Here is a 24,412-nt window from a genome sequence, read left to right as displayed (position 1 = left end):
AAATCGGACTCACCTTAGGTTTTTCCATATTAATTTTACATTATGTACATAGTACTCGCCTAACATTAACATTTACATTTGGAGTCGTGTCTCTCGCCCATGCCAGTTAGCATTTTAATCCTTTCCGCGAGAATTGGACAAACGTAAAATCATTGCTTTGGAATATACTTTTCAAAGATTTGTGAAAGGTGAACAAATCTGTACCACATTTCCCGCAAAGTTTCATCGGTTCCATTTTCATTTTATACTCATTAGCTTCAACCTTACATTGAGAATTCTCGCCCTGAGCAAGTAAACATCAGTTAATTAGCCTTTAATCGTTTAATTCATGCGAAGACCAACTACTCGCTGAAGTTTCAGTCTTACAGCCGTTAACACCAGGATAAAGGAAATTCCATTTCGTTTCAATTGATATACTTTACATCCATCATTGTTCACCTTCGTTAGCTTCAACCTTACATTGTGAATTCTCGCCCTGAGCAAGTAAACATCAGTTAATTAGCCTTTAATCGTTTAATTCATGCGAAGACCAACTACTTGCTGAAGTTTCAGTCTTACAGCCGTTAACACCAGGATAAAGGAAATTCCATTTCGTTTCAATTGATATACTTTACATCCACCATTGTCCATCTTCGTTAGCTTCAACCTTACATTGTGAATTCTCGCCCTGAGCAGGTAAACATCAGTTAATTAGCCTTTAGTCGTTTAATTCATGCGAGAAGATCTATTATATTATATATATAAAATCTCTGGAATGTTACTAAAATATTTACCTATATTTATCCAAATATATTATAAGTACATTTATCAGCCTCGCATTAGAAATGAATAAATTTCTCCTTTAAAATGAGAATTGTAATTTTCGGATTGAAGGGATCTTTCCTTCGGGGAATTCATTTCTTCTATCAACCCTCGCTGTAGTTATTGTTATTGTGATTTCTTTTGTATTTTTCTTTGCGTTCGTTTTATCCATTCTTATTTTTGTCGTCCATCTTATTACTTTATCTTGAATACTCGACCTTTAATTGATTTAGTTTTATTTGTATCTACTTTCCTTTTTGGTTGTTTCTTAGAGCGTGGATGTTTAATGCTCTGTTTTTTGTTTTTATTATTGTTTTGGCGAAAGCAAATATTTATTTGTTGAAAGAAGGCTTTTCTATATGGTCCGCTTCACTCGCTAAAGTAACGACCTGTGAAATACCGTTATAATCGAAATTTAAAAAAATTACACTCGAAGAAATACGAATAATATTTACCTTAGGGATGTAAACACTAATACAGAGTTACATGCTAAATATCAAAATTCTTGATACTTAAAAACTGGAAGAAAATAAAAGTTGTATTCTGCAGATATATATTGTGAGCCTATCACGAGTAATCGGTGTAGCGAATAGGGGCAAGAGTAGGCGTCAATAAACTAATAGTTGATAATATAATACTAATGGTTTAATAACTTAATACGCGGTTCAACGTAACGATAACAAAAACCGAAGAAAGAATTAACTAACAGAACAATACTGAAAAAGATAAGAAAAAAGAGCTACAATCGAACGAATAATTACAATCGACAATCTATTCTTTGTCGGATATCTGCGCAGTCTTCGTGGCGAGCATTTTTAATGGTGTCCTAGATTTTCTCGAGTTTTCACTCCTACAGGGACAAGATCGTGGGACAGGTTCTATGGAGCTATTAATTATATTTTACAACAACGATGTGTCGGGCTTAGGCTATAGTTTCATCCGCGCGTGGGTGGTGGTCGGTGAGTCAGAGTAGTTGTACCCCCCTCACAGTGCCCAAGTTGGTCTCTTGCCTAACCTGAGCAGTTATTCACTCTTTTACACGAGGACATCGAGGTAAGGTAAGGTTAGGGTGCTAATATTGCGAAAGAAAGAGAAGGAAAACGCGTGAACACTGCCCTTATATCTAATCTTCGCGTTCCATACTTAGGTTCTATCGACTTTTCGACTTTTTATCGAATTTCCCTCGTTAGTACTCTACTCTTCTTTAGTGACGCTGGTATTTCCGATCAGAAGATGTAGTAAATAACAATATTTTCGATAAGTTTTCTACGTGTATACCTTGTGATGTTTCATTTTGTATTTTGGTTGGTTTGACTATTGCTGACAAGTTTCGATGAAAGGTCTCCGATGGGTGTGTTTTGTAGCTAGAACAAGCGGATTCGTCGTTGAACATTTTACGAAATTTGGATACCCAGTCGTAGATTTAGGATAGTTCTTTCGCTCTGTTATTCCTCAATGCCGGGTCCACTCGATTCTCATAACACGGTATAGGTAGTTCGTTGAGAATACTTTTGGCGGATCTTCTAATTTTGGTGGTCGTCGCCTGTTCTGACTAAATATTTAATTTTCTAATTATCGACGACACGATATAACGTGACTTAAACACGAGTTTTCAAATTGGCTTTTTTTCCTGATCTTTAAACAACTTAATATTCTACAACCGAATTAAAAAAGATTTGAGTCGTTGGTTTGTATAACAAATATCGAGGTTACGATGTGCTGTCCTTTTGAAGGCTAGGCCGCGTATGAAAGTAGGAGCGTTTTTTGTCAAAAATGAAAAGTGTGTACTGGGTGTGATTTTGTGCGAGGACAAATGGATTTATGGATAACAATCTTGCGAATCTAGTAAGGGGACGTCGAAATTAATTGGCTAAGGAAATGCCAGAGAAATGGAAAATGGCCGTTTTAAACCTTCGATCACTTGCAGGTACCAAGGGTACCTTGCTCGGGCGTCGCGCGCATGATCGTCCTGCGTTTCAAAAATTCACAGCTAGACCTTGACTCGAAAGTGATGGCCTACTGCATGCTATTGCTGCTATGGACAGTTGCCTGATAGATGTGTGTAGAAGACGAAAAACTAAATTGTTCGGTGAGACTGACCATTGCCTACGAATAAAGTGATCATCATGGTTCGATTAGCGCGCTTTACCAAGTCTATATTAACTTTATTGTCGTGGAAATTATGAAATCCCATGTATAAAAGTTACATATTTTTGCGAATCAAGCGCTCCTCCGTCATTACAAAATAAAATAACAAGTAATTGTTTAAAACACTTTAATCAAATCTCACTACTATAGTAGTACTCCAGGAGTGACCCTTCTCCGTCGGGCACCTCCACGCTGACCCCCTCAACCCGCTGGTGCCATCGCACTGTCAAGGCAATACTGATGGCGTTAACCTCCAGCCAATTGATGCCTTTAGGGAAGTACGAAACGGTGTAATCCTCGAAAGCTTCGCGTAGCGATCTGCTAGCGTTCAGCATCCCCTCGACGATGTTGTCGATTACATCATCAAGGGGATATTCGGGTATCGTAGCGTCCCTGGGCACTGCTCCACGATGGTCACAAGAACACACGTCGAACACGCGCCCCCCGAGTTCGACGGTAGCTGTGCTCTTGGACATTACAACGAATATAATACAATGAGCGGGATCAGTGATGTCAATGAGGCTGCTTGTTCGGACGAACTCTTTAGAATGATAATAGAGTCCATCCTCCTTCCTCTTCCCAGATGTTCCACCCACCACGCTCATTTTAAAAGTCTCTATTACGTGGGCCAAAGGATACCGTAAGTGGCTGGCTATCCAAAAGTCCCGACCCACGTTATCAGGACAGCTATTGTCCGCCAAGGGGACTATCTTCACAGACGGATTAGCCAAGTTCCAGGTCGTGCCCCGCCTATCACGACCCATAACTGTTTCTTTGTCAATACCAATTGGCCATGGTAATTACACATATCCGGTGCTTAACAATATTACGTTTATAATATGCGATAGAAACAGATAACTTTGAATATTAATTTAAATTAGCTTTTAAACGCGATCAATGTATCTATTAGATGTATTAAAAGTATTAATGAAAAACTTCTTACATACAAAAATGTTTTCACGAAAAGTGACCACGTAGAATTAATAAGCACAAGTCCTTAAGTGCTCGAATTATTTCTTGGCCTTCTATTTACTGTTTCACACTGAACATTACGCTTTGCTTATTAAATTACCTATATTCCAGAATTGGTCAAAAAGTGTTTCACCCTCTGCTTCATTAACACGTTCTATATATTTTTTCGAGCAGTGATAACTTCTAGACTCCAATTTTTTTGCAGTAATAAATTTACCTTTTTTTTATGTAATACTCTTGTCTGGCATTTGGCTCAATTTTCCATATTCTTTTGCACAATAGAAATTTTCACTAACAATATTCTCTTCCGACAAGGATTCCTCATTAGTATTTTATAATTCATTATTAAATAATGTTTTTCTTAATGCTATTCCAGGATTCTTCTTTTGCCTGTATTCAATGGTTACTTCTGTGAAAATTTCTATTGTTATAAAATAATATTGATTTATTATTTCGTGAATCCGCCACCTATGTCTATAGAAATTGGACATACACCGCTTTCATAATCAATCGCTATACAATTTCTTTTACTGGCCAATTTTAAATTGAACAAAGTATTAGCATTTTTTGAGATATTAAATATTAACTAGTTCCGAATAAAAAGTTTGCACTAATTTAATCAGAAATTATATGGTATTTCACTTAAAGAAAAAGAATGGACTTAGACCTTTTTCAAAATAAACGGTCCATATATGTATTGCGTCTATTAGGAAACTAGTCATCGAAAGTAAATTAAAGATATTTTAGATGTTCACATATATTCTTTTTAACGTTTTCATCAAATTTAATTGAATTTTCTGAAAAAAAAGGTGCTGATAGAATTAAAGCATTCGTATTCATTCATCTATAGACATTGGATCCAAGAATTAAACCTCTTTGACACTAATTCAATTCTAACATGCTTTCTGAAAATGGCGACACCTGCGCCTTGTAATGACACATTTAATTATTTTAATTTACAAGAGATACCAGCTAGGGCCAAACATAAATCCCATTGTATTAAAATATATTTCTTCCGCACTATGTGGTAAAAGAAAGTTAATTGTTAATTTAAATAAATTCAACTAGATTTCGCGATGCTATATACATAAATACGGAAGTTCTAGAATTTCAGGTAAGTGGACGTAGAGTGTTAACTTTCAACACTGCCCCTGGTATGCGACTGAAGTGGTTGTATTTCCAAATGATGTAGAATTGCGGCAAGGGTTCGTTTTATTCCCATCTAGCGTACTTCGGAGTCGCCTTGATGTCTGACATTTGCTATCTACATTTAGGGTTGAAATGCACTCCGATTGGATCCCTTACACGGATCTTGAAGAAAGTCCTTTTTATTGCACCGGCACTAGAAACCGGGTAGCAAAAAGGCAAAGTTAGTTGATAACTTACAAATATAAGGAATTATTTATTCATCAAAGTATGCGCCCATATTACCATTTACGCCGGGAGTATAAAACCCTGGTAGACGCGAGTTAATGAATTCCTGGAAAGCAAGTTTCATAGTATTGTTGGAATTAAATTATTTTCCTATTAAAAAGTTGTCCAAATTGCGGAAGAAGTGGTAGTCAGTGGTAATCTAGCGTTAACATGCAATGAGATAGAAATCGATTTGTGGACCAATCTAGACTGTTTTATATATAACTTTTTCTCTAAGCTTCTGTAGTAGAGACTAAGATATATGTATATATATAAAACTTAACGTAACTAACTTAAGGTTAGATTAAATTAATCGAAGTACTATAGAGCTATAGTTTAGCTATTGTTCCTGTATACGTAGTGGACAAACACTTTATAGGTTTTTTTTTTAAGTTCCAACGTTGGTTTTTATAGCTATTACGTGTACCACTTGGTCCTTTCCTGGGTATGTTTCTATGATATGACCCAATTTCCAATGTAGCAAATGTAAGTTACCTTCTTTGAGTAAAACACACGTAGATGTTGGTTGGGTTTTTTTCGCCACTTTGTCCTGATGTTCAATTGGTTGAGATAATCCTTTTGCTATCGGACCTAAAGTTTGAGGAGGACAGTTGAGAGGACAGTTTGGCGGCAGCGGTGCTGTGGCTACAATTCTTTTGCGTTACAATGTGTGTGTACCGAAAGCTCTAAACGAACACAGAGCTCTCAACGAATTCCAAACTCTAGACAAATTCACGACCTTAAATGAATGAAATGAATGTTCTAACCGAACTGCTCTGATCGAGCTAGGTGTTCTAAACGAACGGCTCTGAACGAATTGCATGTTCGAAATGAACTGTCACGAGGGCGAAAATATCGCGTCTTAAAAATTTGTACAGCAAAGGATGTAAAAACCAAGAACGAAAAGGAGGGATGCGCGGACGGAGTCGTGAGAACGCATTGCGAATTAGACCGAAAATTTAGGAAATTAATGAAAATTAATGAAACTTGTAATCGATCGGTGAATCGAACACGTCTTCCGATGGTGTAGTCCTCTGTGGTGCCTCCGAGATGGCTATCGCTGACGGAGCTCGAAGTTCTTCTTGTAGAGCATGGTAAGTTAGCCTATCATCCGTGTCCTGGACGACGTAGGCTGGCTTCAGACGGTCAATGATGACCGTTGTTCGCTTGTCCCTGATTTCCACAGTGTAGTGACTTTTTGATAATACCTTGAACGGTCTATCGTATGACGGCTGGAAAATTCCTTTTACCGCATTGTTGCGCAGGAAGACATAGTCCTCCTCCAGTAGATTTTTTAATATAAAGGTATGGCGTGCACCGTGATGACTACCAGTAGTCGGAGCGATGCTGCGGAAATGCTGGTGCAGTCGTTCGACGAAGTCCGTTAGATGATAATCCGCTTGTTCTGGATTTAGAGCGAGGAATTCGCTAAGCAATCGTAGGGTCTCGCCGTATAGCAGGTCCGCCGATGTTGCGTTGAGATCCTCTCGTCATGGTACTCGGATGTCTAGAAGAATGGTGGGTAGTACTTCCGTCCAGGTTGTGTTGGTGTGGCAGCGGAACCTGGCACCATGCCGTTGGCTGACGCATGGTAGGCTGTTGTCCTTCAATGGGTCGTACCTATCAACTCAGTGAGGTGTTTAAACAAGTGCGATTCAAACTGTCTACCTTGCTCCTTTCACCACGGTGGCTGTCTCCTGGTCCCTCAGGGTTATCGCCTCAGGTCAACAGCTGAATCGGTCAATACAGGTGAAGCAGTATCTGAAATCTTCAGAGATAGATAAGACTACGATGTCAATGTGCACATGTTCAAACCTCTCTGAGGGTGGTGTGAAGTTGCCTGAAGGTGCTTGCACGTGTCGCGTGACCTTGCACCGTTGACACTCCAGGCAACTCCGAGGCCACTCTCGGCAGTCCTTCTTGATGGACGGCCAGACGTAAGGCGCGGTTACGAGTTTGACCGTCGCGTTGATCCCAGGATGCGCCAAGCGGTGGATGGCGTTGGAGGCTGCTCGTCGGAATAGTTCGGTGATGTAGGGCCTCATGGTGTCAGTCGACGCGTCGCAATAATCCAGCGCTTCTTTCCAGCGTTTCGACTTTGGACAGGGCGTCAGCGACGATGTTGTTTTTGCCAGCAATATGACGAATATCCGTGGTAAACTGGCTTATAAAGTCCAGTTAGTGGAATTGCCTGGGCGTGCATTTTTCTGGTTTCTTCTTGAATGGGAACATGACGGGCTTATGGTCGGTAAAGACCATGTTTGATCGCCAGCAGCTCTCGGTCGTAGGCCCTGTAGTTCTTCTCGGTGGGACTGAGCATCATTGAGAAGAAGGTTTACGACTTCCAGCGGTCGCCGTTGCGTTGTTGGAGGACACCCCGAACGGTAAAATCCAAACGGAAGCATCGCATGTCAGCGAGAGAGGCGTGTCCACCTTTGGATGTGCTAACAGCGCGGCTTGTGCAAAGCCTCGTTTGTACTCTTCAAAAGTCACAGCTGCCTCGGGAGAGCCAGTTAACTGGCGCCCGACCTTTGACGCCATCGTGCGGCAGATCGTTCAGGGGTGCCTGCATCTGTGCGGCCCTAGGTATAAACTTTCTATAAAAGGTTAGTATATCTAGGAACTGCCGTAGCTGCTTCGCTGTGGCGGGCTGCGGATGCTTAAATTGAGCATTGCTAGAAAGTTAGCCTGACAAATAAAGTCACCTGATAACCATTTTAAGATAGCCAAAACTTAATATTTAACGCTAAGTGTTTGTTGCCCTAAGCCTGACGCCTCCGGTATATTAATTTGATGACGCGATAGACTCAATTTTCTGGCTAAGCGATACAGTATTTCGGTATTACTATTTGACGTCAGACCGATAGTTTTGGAGGGTGTAGTGGAAGATGAATTAGATGTTTGGCTAATAATTAGATTCTCCCTAGCATTTTTGACGAGTGGAAAGAAGTGCAGCAATGCGTGGTGTTCTTGATCATACTGGTACAAGAGTTGCATTATTTCGAAGCAAGCGATTTATGCATTATTTTTGGTTTCGCGCATAGTTTAATCGCTCCCCTCGAATTCGGTTTTTCGCTAGCCTGTTATGCCATTAACACATGTCTTTTCACAAATATGTCTGGCAATTCAAAGAGAGCTCGTATGCGATATTGGACTATCTTCAATGATTGGTTGTATTGCTTTTAAAGCAAGTCCCATGCTACGAAATAGTTATGTTTTGTCGCGTATAATGAATGCGTAATACTGGTCGCATCACTAGTTCCATATGATGTTACTAAATGGAATTTATGTGTGATCGGTATTGTTTCGCTTTCATGCACTACAGTTTGAAACGCGTCAGGAAGTCTATGCTACGCCGCAAAGTCACCGTTAAATGGTTGTATGTCATGTTTTTGGTAGCATTTTGTTAACAGTATCTATCAACCGACTACCTGAGATTATTGGAATTGGTACGCGACTTGTTGACTCTAACTTTGCCAATAGTTCGTTTGTGTAGTCTGCGCACTCACAGCATAATTTTTCAATGCCTATCTGCCCTTTATCTATGTTATCATTATAATCGTCAATTTATGATTGTAATGCGACGAAGGAATTACGGTACTCTTCTAGTCTTTCCCTTCTTAATTCTAGTGTTCTTAATTCCCTTCTTAATTGTAGTGTTAATAGCTCGTACTCTTTTTTCATGAAACACTTTGAAAATGTTCAAATATATCGTGTAAATTTTTACCGTAAACGAAATACAACATCAATCGAAAACGAGCATCTTTTCGTGTGCGTTGGTCGTGTGTGATTTTGTTCGAGTTGATCAACCTTGAGACAAAAATTAATTTTTTTGAAAGAGCAACAAAAAAGCAATCTAAGGATGAAATTTTCCCTTTGACACATAACTTCGTGGTCATTATCCCATGTTTTTAACCTCATTTTTACATGAAAGATGTACTGACTCGATTAAGTGTAAAATGAATCCGTTACAGTATACATTAGCGCAACTTTATATCGATGCTTCTGATGATTTCGACGTTTTCTCGACTTATTTCCATATCCAGTCAATCTAAATTTATTAAAAGTAATAGATATATTATTTCTAATAGACTGAAAAATAAGGAAAAAAACAAAAGTTGAAAAAAATATAAAATTGCATATATTGTGGTATAAATATTACGGTGGAAAACCGGTGTTTCTTCGCTCGGAGAGCACGGGGAGGGATTAATTAAGCGAACACTGTTTCGTGCCACTCGCGACGCGATGCTCGTGATTCAACAGTGGCCAGGAAACTGGCCAGCAGAGGTTGCAAGGCTCTGCTCGGTGTCTCCGACAGTTGATACCGGTGTGTAAATGAGCGATCGAAGAAAACTATAGTCGGTCCACTGCAAACGGAGCTTTTTGACACGGTTGAGGGCTAAGGTCGTGGGGGGTGAAGACTGAGGGCTTCCGATCGTCGCAGCGACTTCTCGCAAGGAATAACTCCTGCTCTCACGGCTTGTATGCTGTTGTGAGACTACCGTATTGAGAGGCTAACTATTGACCTAGAGATTGTTTGTTGCCTGAAGATTAATCCTGATATATGGTGGGTTTTCAGGGATTGTATGCTATGGCAAAACAACAAAGCTGAAAGAGCCCGACTCCTGGAGAGCGCACGCCTCCTCGACTATATTTCTCTTGATCGCTTCTGATAGTTGACGGAATACGTTTATAGGAATTCGATGAAGCCTTGTTTCAGATGTAAACGTTCTTCCTTTGGAAATCTTGAGAGATTCTAACTTTGGTCTATGACGAGTGTTCAACGTTATCCGCGTAGAGTATATGGTGTCTGCGAGGTCGAAATGAAAAAAGAGAAAGCGGCCATGAAGTCTACGTTCTGTCAGACATGAGTCGTTATACATGACATTGTCAATGGACGCTAGACAGATCTGGTCTTTCTAAGTTTTGAGAGTTTCTTTCTGGGAATCCGAGTGTGAATTAAGTGGGCCTTCGTTCGTTGAAGTCAGAAAGTCAAACTCAGACAATGTGTAATGTAATAAACGAACTGCTTCTCGAATGTAGTTACCGTGGTTCATGGGTTCCAGAGCGCTAGCTATATACTTTCCAAATGGGGTCTGAGGTCCACTACCGGACTCTTGAATAGAATTTATGCCCATAGTTGACAATGGCGAAATGTAAAAATGCATGACAGAACGGGACTGAGTAAACAGAAAAGAGGTACTTTAATACAAATCGAGCTCGTACTACGATGTACTCACCTACGTATAGTCTTTCGTGTGTTCGCGGACGCAAAACAGCCGGTTTAATGAGAGGACTTCGAAGTTGCGAGGTAACTCAAAACGCTTGTTCACCAGCTACACGGAATGTAGCGTAATTCGGGAAAAAAAGGATAGGACAACTCTCAAGGCTTCGAAGGGCTCCTTATCTCAACCAACGGCTAGCAGGATAACGCAAATACAGGCCGTGGGATACTGATGTCACGGCTTCTTTTTCTATTGCCTCAACGCGAATTAGCCAAAAGAGTCACAGGACTTACGCAAATTATGGAATGAACGCATCGAAAATTACGCAGTTGATGAAATTACGCAATTGGTAGTCGGCACTCTTGGTCACCGCTACCGTTCACAATTATTACACAAAAAGATTAAAAAGAACGCAATAAAGGCAGAAAAGAAAAAAGAAAAGAAAGCGCTTCGGCGGATCAAGATTCACTTTTTCGCTGAATCTACTGCTTGATGTTCCTGGTCTTGCTCTTACTCTCTCTCTCTCTCTCGCACTATTTAACGCCTTTTTCTAAGACTCTACTTGATTCTTGTGCGATCCTTCTCGGGGCTCCTTAGTAGGATGCGCTGTGCGTCTCGGCATTGTTCAGGGCATCGATCGGTGGATTTCGACGATCATCTCTTCCCCCGGCGACGGATATCTCTCGAGTTTTCTCGATCCCTTTAACCCTTTGCGGACGTATTCAATTTGGACATGGATACCGTACTGGTCGGAATTAATTTCCGCCGAAAGAGCAGGGATACATAACACGTAAGATTACGATGGATAAACAAGATTTGGTAATTCTTTTGTGAACTTTAGATATATCTTTATTTAATATAGTCATCTAGTAATATGTTTTTGTATAAAAATTATGTTTTATAATTCTTCATCGTGTGGTATCTTTCAAAACATTCTCCAACATGAAGGCCTGGTTTTCGAGTGCATGTATCGCAAAAATAATTGGTTTGGTGCCTTCCGCCCCGAATCTTTCTGTTTGAACATACAGTACAATCTTTACTTTTTACATTTTCACAATGCCGCAATATATGCAGTTTCCCATTAAGTCTTTCTTCCTTATCGGAGGCCGATGGATGGTCTTCCTGGTTTTGATTGTGCTCCATCACGAAAATCACCTACCAGTTGTGTCACCAATTTTCGGACGAACGTAAAATGTGTAATAGGGGTCCTGTTCTCTCTTCTAGCTGACACCTTGTATAAAATGTAACTATTTATTGTACACACCTCTAATCCCCAGAAAAAAAGTTTTCGCCACCATTTACACGATTTTCTCATAAAGCAATATGAACTTGCTAATTGGTCAGCCTTATCGACACCTCCCATATTCGTGTTGTAATTTATACTAACGTTTGGTTCGATAATGTTGACGGTGCCACCGTGTTTCATCCTTCTTTGTATTGTTGTTGTGCCGGAGGTATCGTAACTGCTTAGTATGGTGACTATTCTTTTATCTTTCCACGCTAATAATAGAAGATCGCCTAATCGGTAGGCAGCGACAGTATCATTTTTTGTTACAGCTGGTACATATTTTCTGTTTGTCATAATTGTACCAGTTAAATAAAAGTTTAATTTTAGAAGTTCCTGCGCTAATGGGATCCCTATAAAATATCTATCTGTAAAGAAGTGATATCCCTTTTCCTCGGGATTTGCGGTCAACAGCCTTTGATACGATTGTAAGAGAATCGTTGAACTGACAGGGAGGTCCGGACGGATGAGAGTGTCTGTACTAACACTTCCATAGTAGGGAAGCATCGCATATATGTATCCTGTACGTGCGTCTGACAATACATAAATCCGGATACCCCATTTGGTGGGCTTTTTAAGATTATATGTAATAAAACTAATTTTGCCCTTAAATTTGACAATAGATTCATCGATGGATATCTCTCTATCCGGTGTAAAATACTCTTGGAATTTGCCATCAATATAATCCATAAAGCTGCTCACTTGACGGATTCTCGTTGGTACATTTATACTTCTGGAAACATTTACATTCAAATATAACATCCAAAAGATTTGGAGAAATCTTTCCCTTCGAAAAGTATTTCCAAAAAATGGTATGTTTCCAATATGATCCTTAGTCCAATAATATTTGATGTTAGGAACTGATATTGTACCCATGTTCAGGATTACACCCAAAAAAGCTGTTAGCTCTTCCTTCGTCACATCGATCCATTTATTCCACGTTCATCGATCAGATAAGCTCTGCTGTTCTATTTTATTTTGGGCATATTTATTTGTTTCTAGTACAATTTTTTCAAGCAGTTTCACAAAACACTTCTTGCGATAACTTTCATTTTTGCCATTTTGAAAAATTTCAAGAGGAAAGAATGTCTAATTACTGTTTTCAAAAGTATTCTTCGGAATGCTACAAGGTATCGTTGAATGTTTTCGACTTCGTTACGTTCGAAAGACGACTGACTCGCCACTGTATCTTGCATGGCGAGCGCCGGGTGACAGCATTTGTTTTGATTGAATTTCGTTATCTCCAATTGATGGGAGCACCGAATTGGTTTGTGAATAGGTTTCTTAGGCTTTAATGTTTGTTTGAAAAAAGTGTAAACTGATATATGAATGCATACAGTATACGATTCGTATGGTTCCTTGCTATGGCAGGTGAAAGTAGACATACGACCGAAACGGTAAGGGTTAATTGCGGCGCGCTCCACGTCCCTGCTTCAAGGGACCGCTTGACTGGTTCCTCTTCTCTAGGGGCTAGGAGGGAAAGGTCATTCCTCCCGCGCCCTATGCAATACTTTTCGTCGTTTTGGACGGCAGGGTGGCGGTGAGCCGATTATGCTTCACATTTCTCCACCGTCAAGCCCCCTCACGCTGCTTCAAGGCCTTGTGGCGTCATCACTTCACGATATACTGTGTTGGCATTTTAAATTCACTCTTTTCAGATAAGCTCTGCTGTTCTATTTTATTTTGGGCATATTTATTTGTTTCTAGTACAATTATTTCAAGCAATGTGTCTGTGGAAACGGGTCTGAAAAAGTCGATAGGTTCCGTACAATTCATGGGTACATTCGGTCCAACAGTCTTCGATCCCGTCGAAAAATGAATTTTTGATTGCGGCTGATCTGTGCGCGTAACGTTTCTCCAAGTAGTAAATTCGTTTATACTACTGTTCTCATTTTCATCATTTTCTTCATCTTTCTTCACTGTCGCTGGATATAGTTAGTTGCCTTACTCGTCGCTTCACGGGAACTATGTCACTATTAGAGTCACTATCAACGTTACCACTTTCTCTGTCAGAGTCAGTATTCAAGCTGTCGAAATGAAACTCTTCATCGCTACAATCAGATTCACAAAACACTTCTTGCGATAACTTTCTTTTTTGCCATTTTGAAAAATTTCAAAAGGAAAGAATGTCTAATTACTGTTTTTAAAAGTATTCTTCGGAATGCTACAAGGTATCGTTGAATGTTTTCGACTTCGTTACGTTCGAAAGACGACTAACTCGCCACTGTATCTTGCATAGCGAGCGCCGGGTGACAGCATTTGTTCAGATTGGATTTCGTTATCTCCAATTGATGGGAGCACCGAATTGGTTTGTGAATAGGTTTCTTGGGCTTTAATGTTTGTTTGGAAAAAGTGTAAACTGATACATGAATGCATACAGTATACGATTCGTATGGTTCCTTGCTATGGCAGGTGAGAGTAGACATACGACCGGAATGGTAAAAATGCTTTGGTGGCTGATAGTAGACATACGACCGCAAAGGGTTAATTGCGGCGCGCTCCACGTTCCTGCTTCAAACGACCGCTTGACTGGTTCCTCTTCTCTAGGGGCTAGGAGGGAAAGGTCATCCCTCCTGCGGCCTATGCAATACTCTTCGCCGTTTTGGACGGCAGGGTGGCGGTCAGCCGATTATGCTCTACATTTCTTCATTGTCAGGCCCCCTCACGCTGCTTCAAGGCCTTGTGGCGTCATCACTTCACGATATACTGTGTTGGCATTTTAAATTCACTCTTTTACGAATCAAGTTCACCCTTTTGTAAATCAAATTCATTCTTTTACAAATCGAATTCACCATTTTTCAAATCAAATTCACCCTTTTGCAAATCAAAAAACCAAATGTAAAGTAGGTAGTGAAAAATAAAAAGTTGTTTCTTATATAATTTTCAAAACTATTATCGTTACTACAATGGTGTGAAGAAATCAGTACAGTATAAAACATACAAATAGTGTTATTTATACATAAAATATACACCTGTTGTGTGCATATGTCGCATAGTAAAAAATTCATGTTGTTGCCACGGGCACTTCATATAATAATGGCATTTAACGTGTTAAATGGTTTCACTTGTGGTCTATACCTTACAATAGTATAAATATCATAATTATTAAGAGAAGGGTGCAGAATTTAAGATGCATAAAACAACAAAGCAATAAATTTTATAGGCCTAACGTAGTCGCTCGCTAAGTGATTTAGCCACGGTCCTGTGACTTTCTCGATCCTTCCAGGGAGTCCTTGGTGGGGTGAGCTGGTTGTGCGTTTCGGTCTTGTTAGGTCAGAAAGAAGTTGAGTATATGCAATGAGTATATGCATACAGTCAAACCTCAAATTACCGAGACAATTCTTTTCGAACGCAAATGAGGATAGCAGAGAACCCTCGGAAATGATCAAGCGGATACGTGCACACTTTAGAAAATTGCAAACAAGTGAAATAGTTTATTTGGTCCCTGGCGTTAACGACTGAAACTTCGGCGAGCAGACGAACTTTTTGCGTGAAACAAACGACTAATGACCAATTAACTGTTGTTTGCCTGCTCAAGGGAAAACAAAATATTGTAATATATAATGTGTATGAGGTGATGATATCAGTAGTTGTAACCACTCGCTCTGTCATTAAATGGCGACAGACAAAGTTGTACGCCTAAAGTTGTTTGACTGTCTCGGGCGGTTCGCGGTTATCACACTTTGCATTTCTGAAAAATTCTCCTGGTAACCTCAGGTTTTATCCGTACACTAATTCGGCCGTAGATGTCTTAAGATCTTCGTGATATGCTGATCTTATGCCTAATAATACTATGGGCAGCGAATCAGCCCAACGTTCGTCATTGTGACACCTGATTGCTGCCTTTAATTGCTTGCGCAGGCGTTCTACGAGGCCGTTCGCTGCTGGATGATAAGCCGTGGTCCTTAAATGCGTCGACCCGAGAGAAGCATTTAAGTAATTGAACAGTTCGCTTTCGAACTGTCTGTCCTGATCAGTCGTGATACGTAAGGCCGTACCGAAACGAGCGACCCAGCCAGCAATGAACGTTCTCACGACGGTCTCCGCCTCAATATTTTCGATGGGGAAGACTTCTGGCCATCGCGTATATCTATCTACGCAAGTTAAGCAATATTTATATCCGCGCAAAATCGATAATGGGCCTACTAGGTCGATATTAATGTGCTCGAACCTAGCAGACGGTAATGTATACGTACCCACTGGGGCTTGATAGTGGCGCGTAATTTTTGCGCGTTGGCAATCTATGCAACTACGCGCCCATTCGCGGCAGTCACGCTCTATTGTACGCTTTACCGTTGTTTTCATTCCCGGATGCGAGAGCCCATGGATTGATGTAAAGGCCTGACGTCGAAATGGTTGCGTGATGAATGGGCGAATTATGTCAGTTGCTACGTCGCAATATATGTGTGCGTCGCTCGATGTAAATTTTACCCGCTTTAGATTTAAAAATGTGCCTAACGTTATTATGTCTTTTAATTCTTTGTCGGATGTCTGTTGAAAATGGCGCTATATAATCTAAATAGCCAAACTGCCTCGGTATCGACTTTTCTGGCTTTTGCCTGAACGCGAATGTTATTGGTTTGTGGTTTGTGTATATTGTGAATATTCGACCTTCTACTGCGTGACGGAACTGTTTCACGGAGAAATAAATCGCAAGGAGTTCTCGATCGTACGCACTATATTTTCGTTGTGCAGGCGACAAGGATTTCGTGTAGAAGGCAAGTGGTTGTGAACGCAACGCGAAATCAGACGCGTCAACCATTATCGCGAGCTGTGCGTGAATCTACGATAAAAATTCACCATCCCAAGAAAACCACGCAATTGTTTCACGTTGGACGGTTTCGGGAATTTTATTATCGCTTCAACTTTATCGGGTAGCGGTTTCGATCCCTGACTATTGACTGTATATCCGAAGAATTTTACCTCGGTCGCAGCGAAAACGTATTTTGATGGGTTTATTACGGCACCGTATTGATCTAATCGCGTGAAAACTTGTCGGACATGTTCTTTGTGCTCGAACCCGTTTTTTGACACTATTAATATATCATCGAGATATGCGTACGGCATTGACGTATATTCGTACAATCCGAAAGGTGTTGTCACCGCGGTTTTTTCAATATCCGATGGATTTACTGAAATTTGATGGTAGGCGCGGACTAGATCTAATGTCGAAAAGATCGCGTTTCCAGATAACGTACGCGTGAAACCTTCTATATGCGGGATAGGATATCGATCAGGTACCGTTTTAGCGTTTAGCGCCCAATAATCACCACAAGGCATCCATCCGTTGTTTTTTTTAGGTACCATGTGCAGGGCCGAAGCCCATTTACTTTTAGACGGACGGATGTCACCTTGACGTTGGAGATCTTCGAATTCTGCTCGCGCGACTTTAAATAATTGCGGTGCTAGGCGACGCGGCTTACAAAGTACTGGTTGTCCGGCGGTGATATTAATATAATGCACTATGTTGTGCTTTACCTCCCGTGCTCAGCGATGTTGTTTAGTCCAGTAGCCGCCTATTCCGCAAGTCGATCAGTAGGCCATAGTGGATGAGGAAATCAGCTCCAATGATTGGCCTCGTGACGTCCGTGACAACGAATTTCCAGGCGAAGGCGCGGCGAAGTCCGAGGTCCAGTAATTACGCAATATATACAAAAAACGCAATACAGATTGAAAAGAGAATCAAAAGAAAAGCTTCTCTTTCCTTCTCTTGACTTCGCTTGACTTTGCTCTTACTTTCTCTCTTTCTTGCACACTCAACTCACTTGCTTGGCAAAAAATGGACTTCCAGCTCACACTGTCGCTCGCTAATTAATTTGCGTACGGTTCTCTGACTTGCTAGATCCTCCTCGGGGCTCCTTGATGGGTTAGGCTGTGCGTTCGGTATTGTTCGGGGCATCGATCGGTGGAACTCGGCAATCATCTCGTCCCGCGGCGACGGATATCTATGGGGTTTCCATGCTCCCTTTAATTGCGGCTCACTTGCAGGACCGCTTGACAGGTTCCTCTTCTCTAGAGGCCGGCAGGAAAAGATCATTCTTCTCGCGCCCTGTGGCTGAATACTCCACGCCATTTGGGATGGCTAGGTGGCGGTCAGGGTCGATATAGGGCCTCGCTGAGATTTCAGCCGTCCGTGGGCATATCTCCTCGGCCGATTATCCTCCATATTTATCCACCGTCGAGTCCGTCACGCTGCCTCAACGCACAGCCGTTCCTGGGGCGTGCTGTTCTCTTCCTCCATGAGGACGTCTTCTCGGACAGCGACTCTTCTCGTCCCTATTGCTTGCTGGATAAGAGACGAGGATGGAGACTCTAAACGGGGCTACATTATCGCAAAATTGCGGACTATCGCCGCCGCAATTATCGCTAACGCTCTCCGGGCGCGGGTGGTGTCTTGTGACGTCACCGCGTCACAAACTAAGTGGCCGCCCCCAAACCGAAGGTTACGAAGGACAACGAAAGTATAAATCAAGTGAAGGGTTTGCTTACACAATAAACAAAGAAGTGAAATTCTAATACCGGAGAAACTACAACCGCTATGATCTGAAAATAATTATCACTGTTTTGAACTAAACTAAAAATAATGGCTATTTACTAATAGACAAAGATCCCTTTAATAAATAGCGTCCATGGGGGTGACATGACTTTAGAACACTTTTTAATACGCCACGTGATAGTGGCGTTGTGTCAGTAGTTCCATCAAGAGAATATATTCACTTCGGCCTAAAAGCAGAAATTATGAAATGACTGCATCGATGTTAATCTATATGTAACATTAGACACTAGAAATTAGATGTTTGTACCGATGGATGTACATTAGGTAAATCTAAGAGTATCCATTTTTGGCCTACTCGATGTAGAATTTCCAATATTCTAAATACAAAGTCAATAACTAGTAACATTTATACAGGTAATCAGAAGCCTTACAGTCTTATTAGTTTTTTCGAAAAATTGATTTCTGATATCCAAGAAATTATGTCAGATGAAGAAATCAATTATCAGGGTAGTACATTTCCAATATCAGTAATATGTTTTGAGGCCTACGGGAAGAAGAATAACACTCAAAATCTCGATCTCAATTTTAATACAAAAATATCAATAACAATAGCGATAATAACAATAAAGATAATTCTTATAAACGGGAGCGGTGCTACAGTTACGATTCTTCCGCGTTACTACCCGACTGTATTGTACGCTCTAGACGAACAGAGCTCTAAATGAACTGACGGTTCTAAACGAACTACTCTGAACGAACTGCAGGTTCGAAATGAACTGACGTGAGGACGAAAATGTCGCCGTTTAAAAATGGGGAAAAAGGATGGATGAGGACGAGAAAAGCAAACGTTTCCAGGAAAACGCAAGGAACGGAAATTGGTCATAAATAAACCGGAGTCAAAGATACATCGCATATGACTAGGCAACGCTTAGTCGCGACAAAACTAACGAGGAAAACAATTGCTTGGTTCAGAGGATGGACACAAATCAGACGGATGTCGGGATTAGGATAGCGCGCGAGCCTGATAGCCAAGTGCTAATCCGCGGCGACCAGATCTGCGCCGGGTACGTGAAAACGCATTCTAATCCGGACTGACAATTTATGATTTCTAAAAATCACCGAACCGTAATCGCCACAGATTTGTAGCTGTTGCACCAGCTCGAGCCTTCATTCTAAATCATCGAGGATATACGTCTTACCGGCCATGTTCAAAGCGCAAAATAAGTGGTGTACTTGAAAAAGATATGTTTCTACTGGTGTAAACCATCCCCTAAGGAGTGACGCGATATACATGGTATCCATAAATGTTTACCCCGACAACACAGCAACGTAACTCTTAACTGGATACAGTAAATGAAACATGCGTTATACCACATATGCCTTTAGTCATTAAATTTTGAATCTTACATAAATATTTAATACAGCTAATACACTTCAACATATACACCCCGGGTAACACGAAAAATGTTATGCCGGTATGCAATCTCTTGTCAAATTGTTGCAATGTCACAATATCAGGAACTGCTGTACTGTGCACATTACCTTTCATATACCTCTAAAGAAAGAAATCTAAGGAGGTAATGTCAGGTGACCTCGAAGGCCACGAAATTGAACCGTCTCTACCAATCCACTTGTTGGGGAAGGTTTCATTTAGAATAAGATATAACGTGCAAAATGTTTTAGAATGCTACTGCAGAATACAGAGGTTCCCGACGAACCGTCAACGGTCGATGATGACGAACATTGCTCCGGAACATTGGAATATGTAGTCACTGTCATCTTTTCATCTTTACTGCAATCTGTATAATTTGTAGTCGGTTTCCGTTAAATTATGTATGATACAATATTTGTTTATATCCTCCATATTGACTTCCCTTTTGTAGCCTTTGTTGTTGTGTTCACTTCATACAGGCCTTGTTGGCATTCAGAACGATCTCTATACACGCATACTTTATCACAGACAGGAGCAACCAGATGTACACGAAGAAATTAAATTTTACGAGAAGTTTTATTCTTTCACATTTTTCATTATTTTAAATAGCGCAACTGGCATGATTTGCATGTTTACATATTATACAAAATTCAATGGGCATGTGCGTGAATAAATTCCGATTCGCAGAGCCATCTGAACTTCTGCCTCACTTGCTCTTTAGTTTTTCTTTCTCTCTCTTTTTTAGCAGACAAAAAGACACTTTCTTAGCAGAAGATGCTGTAAAAGTTGAAGACGAGAATAAGTAATATATATTAATAGAATAATTAAAATTATATTTTATATTTTTTTGTAATTTTCTATAATATATATATTTTTTGTTGTAGTAATATATCTTTGGAAGAGGCTGTAAAAGTTGAAGAAGGGAGTAGGTAATATATATTAATAGAATAATAAATTTTTTTATTTTTAATTATTAAATTTATAAATTATACCTAAATTGTTTTCAGCCAATGCAGAAACCTCTAAGATAATTTTGCTAATCTGCCATTCTGCTGCCAGTAATTTTGAGATAGAAGTAACGAGACCGTAAGTTTATACTTTTACTGTATTTTATTTTATTTTATTTTACATTATTTTGTTGTTCATTTTGTGTCAGCTGATTTATAATTATATAATTGTATATCATATATTTAAAAATTCTTTTTATGAATCTGACAAATTTGAATATTACAGGGGCTGAGGAGCCTGGAATGAGTTTGGTGACGACTCGTACAAAAAAATTGTTAGATGGTATCTCAGATGGAATGTCAGAATAAAAAAATTACGCGAACAAGTTAAAAAATTAACAGCGCAAAATAGAGCATTGCATGGACAAATTCGGCGATTGCATGCGAAGGAAAGGAAGGGAAAGCCAGTCACCACGAGTAGACAAGATGAATATAACAATTTAAGGAAATTAGGTCGTAAGTTATTATCCGGAAGATTTTAATAGCTAGACAAATAGACGCACAATGTAAAAGTAAACGTGGCAGAAGATATGATTCACAGTCTAAAAAATTTGCCTTGTCATTATTTTTTTCCAGCCCACGAATTTACAAGGAATTACAAAAATCTGTGGCATTACCTTCAATCCATATTTTGCAGTTATTTACATCGGGTAGCTGAAATATGAAACAAGAAAGGAGTTGGAAGAAATAAAAAATAGGTTGCAACATGATACAATAGTTGACATAATCTATGCATCATGTATCCCTTCATTTCTGTCGGCACGTTGTATAACTTTTTATTCTATTTTAATGATATTCCTTTTCTAATACCGAATAATTCACGGAAATTATGGAGTGACAAGAGAAGAATTAAGGTAAATGATTTTATTGTAATTTTATTCTTTAAAAATAAATTGATATTAGATTTGTTCCGTGCTGGTGTACTATTGGTTATGATATGTTACTTTTACATATTAGAACTTTAATTTTTATTAGAAATAATTATTGGAACAACTTCAGACTATATTATTCCGTTGTATCGATGAATCAATTATTGTTAAATGTAAAAGAAAGTTTTGTAATATTTGTCATACTTGCTTTAGAAAAGATTTATACCCCTTGCCCGCAGAAATGTCACATTTGAAATCCACCAATTACGATCGCCTAAAGGATTCGGAAAGGATTCGGTTTATTCCCCCTCTCTTCTCCTAGGGTTTCGTCGTAGAAGCATCTTTTGTAAATCGGTAAGTAATAACCTTATATATATTGCTCAATTTTACATAGTACAATATGTAATATTTCATTTTTAATGGTTAGAATTATTGAAATCTTGCTTTATTATTACATTTTATGGTATTCATTTTATACATAATCGATTATTTTTCTTTAGAGGAGAAAAATATAATATGATTTCATTAATTTGCAATAGTCCTTATGGTAGCCATAATGGATCATCAGACATTTTCGACCAATCACATTCAAGCTTTCAAACCTCTTATATACTAGTAGTCCACGCTTACGTGCCGATGGCATCTCTTTTCGTCCTTCTTCAATTTTAACGTTTTTAAGTTAGATAAAATGTGTTCGAGTCGTTAAATTGTTAAAAAAGTGTGAAAATATAGCTTCGAGAACGTGTTATGCTTGTTTGTGTGTGATATAAATTTCCAACGAAATACGAAGAAATATAAATTGAAATATTCCTTCTGATAGTTGAATTTTGCCTCGAAGGGAAGAGATTTATTGGAATAAATTCCTTTTTACGGAAAGTATTCGAATATTTCAGTACATAATGCATTGGAGTACTAATTCGCAACTAAAATCGCATAGATAATAACATATATAGAGTGAAATATTATATAATATCTTTCTGGAATTCACTTTTTTCGAAGATGTATCTATTTTAGTAGATTTTCAGTTAGCTGATTTATTTAAAGTTGAAACAGATAGCGAAAAACCAAAGCCACGGAATGGAATGTGACAGCGTAATGGGGAACTATGTTCGGGTGTAAAACCTGTCAAAACACTCTTCTGCTATCGGGATATTACACGTTTATATTACATTTTTCTTCTATTATAATTTTCTTCTATTATATCATTAGAAATATGAATATACCTATCTTTGAATTTTCTTTTTGCTTTTCTTTTTATTATGCGCTTCATTGTTCGTAGTTGTCCATAGACTTTGTTTTAACTTTAAAAATATGATTTATGAACTAGTTTATTATAAAATGTTAATATAAACTAATTATACCTTTGTATATTTATTCAAATTGTTTTGTTTCGTTCTGTTACAGACTTTTAACCAATTACATCTTTCAAAACGATGGATGTAACGAGTTACGAACATCATAATCATTGATACAATAAGGGAGAATGATATCTTTCATAGAGATTTGGTAATATTGCATTTATTACTGTAAGAACGTTTAACATATGGTATAAATTTATATTATCTTTTTATCGATCGTTTGCTAACATTTGATATATAATTCATGATGAACACATGATGTATGTAATAAGTAACGATTTATTTGTTCAATAATTGCATTTATTTGTTCAATAATGCAAGCGATTTCGAATATTTATAACATATAATATAGTTTACTAGTCAGGAATATTGAATACGCTTTAAATTCTGATAACAAACAATCGTAATAGAATTTTTATAGATCAGTCGTGAATTTTTAAATAAGTGATGTGTTCGTAAATAGTTTATAATATTGGAATTTATTTTGTAATATATTCAAATTTTATAATTTATTTTATTTATATACACATATTTTTGCATAATCCATAATTTGTTTTATTTATTGTGACGGGACGGCTTCGTAATTAATCGACTAGTAGATACTAGATACTTAGTCTAACTTTAATGAAATAGTTAGGTACTAGATATTAGATACTAGGTACTTAGTGCAACTTTAATGAAAATCTACAGTCGATTCACAAAGATACAATTCAGCCCAATGCGCTAAAATCACGGGTTAACAAGGGGCGCGAACATAGAAAACAACAAATGTTAACGGGAGGGCTTCGAAGTCGCGCGGAAAGTCTAAATACTGGGCGCCAGCTACACATAACGTAACATCCTGTAACTGGATCACAAGAACTCAAAAATAAAGGGACTGCACACGAGACTTCGAAGAGTTTCGTGCCGTTAATTACGCAATTGACGCAACTAAACGCGACGAGCGATTTCAAACTCACCACATACGTACGGCGACGGAAGACGAACGTTGTAACTTTTGCACGCTACGGTTCCGTAACGCAATGGTCGGCATACGGGGCTGGCGGCACAACAAACATACAATGTCGCGATTTACAATGAAGACTCGCAATATCCGAGAAATCGTGGGGAAAAGAATAAACACGCTTTAATGTATAAGAACTCTGTACTCTGTACTCTGGCTCGTATGACGCTCGCTAAATCACACGCTAAGTGATTCCGCTGCGGTCACAGTATACAGTAGCGTAACCCTCTGTCGGCAACTTTGATGTCACTGTTATAGAAAATAGAGTGCGCATGCGCCAAATAATATGCTGTCTCATTACGCCATCTGAACATCTGCATCACTTGCATTTTTCTATTCTCTTTCTGTCTACTCGACTTATTTTCAAGTTAATTAAAATTTAATAAAAATAGTAAATATATTA

This window comes from Xylocopa sonorina, chromosome 15 (genome assembly GCF_050948175.1).
Source record: "Xylocopa sonorina isolate GNS202 chromosome 15, iyXylSono1_principal, whole genome shotgun sequence".
NCBI lineage: Eukaryota > Metazoa > Arthropoda > Insecta > Hymenoptera > Apidae > Xylocopa > Xylocopa sonorina.
The sequence above is the reverse complement of the archived record's forward strand: the minus strand, read 5'-3'. Positions refer to the sequence as shown.